A 1,717-nucleotide genomic window follows, 5' to 3' on the forward strand; every position below is an offset into this window, starting at 1 on the left:
GAGGCCCATGATTGTAAACCGCCATGAGTAAGAAAGGCTTGTAAAGAAAGGAATGTGAAGTAAGTCACCGAGCCGGACACGTTATATGAGCCGGCCGGGACTCTGTAGGCCGCCAGGCGTCAACCCATATATATAAGGGGACGACCCGGTGGCGGCTTAGGGCAAGAGACAATAGATCGATAGCCAAGCTAGCGGATTCGCTCCTTGGTCATCGAAACCTAGCAATACAACATCAACTGGACTAGGCCTTACCATCACTGTAAGGGGCCGAACCAGTATAAACCTCTTGTGTACTTTGTCCCGATTAACCCCTTTAAGCTTCCTAGTTGCGATGGCCCTACAACTAAGTCCTTTCGCTAGGACATCTGCCGTGACAATTCCACGACAGGTTTGGTGCTAGGGTTTTAATTTTAGGTAATATTTTAGGGTTTAGGGGTTTAGGATTAAGTTTTAATATTTGAAACTTGGTAAAAATTGACAAAAGTTAATATTATGGATATAAAGTTTTAATTGTTGAAACTTGTAAATTTTAAAACTTATCAAAATGTATTAAAGAACGGTCTTGTTTGAATGCTCTCTTCACAAGGAACAAAAATATGGAAATGAAATATAAATTGGACTTTTAGTTCAAAAGACATAGTAGATTTATAATTGGGAGTCAAAAGAAAAAGCCTAGGAAAGTGGAAGCATAGTGTGGTTGGTGGAACATGAAAGCACCTACAAAGTGTGCATGAAGTGGGCCCCCAAAGTAATAAAGAGCTTAAGTCATGCATAGGATGAATCTACTGTTTGAATCGTGCATTCCACAAAGTGCATGCATGAACTGCTACATGGTAAAAATCACCTCTCCCAGTTTTCTAGGTGCCAAAGAAAGCTATTAGGATTTGGGGACACGGAACCCCTGGTTGGGCATGTTTGATTTCGAGCGGGCAGAGCGTCGGGAAGGGCGTGCATAGCTGGATAAGTAGAAATGCCTTGTTGCCGCGATAGTTTCTATGTAGAGTAAAGCATCTTTTATAAGAATTAATGAGGCTCTCGCATGATGTTTGTAGAAAGTTACAAATTAACCATATTTCTTCATATGAGTTGTTCTATGAATAGAAGCAAGTAAAAAAGGTAGCATGCAATTGATATCAAGTTTGGAGGGTAAATATGGAGTGAGCTGGTAGACATAATGATGCTTTGCTAGCTAGCTAGCGACATAGAAAATAAATTTTAGTTCATTTGATCATAAGTAAATGCATTCAACTTACATGTCCCACACATATAATCAAATAATGCAACATATTCATTGTTGGGGAACACAGTATTTCAAAAAATTTACCTTCGATCACGCAAGATCTATCTAGGAGATGCATAACAACGAGAGGGGAGAGTGTGTCTACGCACCCTCGTAGACCGAAAGCGAAAGCGTTTATTAACGCGGTTGAGGTAGTCGAACGTCTTCGCAATCTAACTGATCCAAGTACCGAATGCACGACACCTCCGCGATCAATACACGTTCAGCTCGATGACGTCCCTCGAACACTTGATCCAATTGAGGGCGAGGGAGAGTTCCGTCAGCACGACGGTGTGGTGATGGTGATGATGAAGTTAGCGATGCAGGGCTTCGCGTAAGCACTATAACGATATGACCGAGCTGTGTAACTGTGGAGGGGGCACCACACACGGCTAAAAGATCAACTTGTGTGTCTTTGGGGTGCCCCCTCCCCACGTA

Source organism: Triticum dicoccoides, chromosome 7A, assembly GCF_002162155.2.
Source record: "Triticum dicoccoides isolate Atlit2015 ecotype Zavitan chromosome 7A, WEW_v2.0, whole genome shotgun sequence".
Taxonomy (NCBI): domain Eukaryota; kingdom Viridiplantae; phylum Streptophyta; class Magnoliopsida; order Poales; family Poaceae; genus Triticum; species Triticum dicoccoides.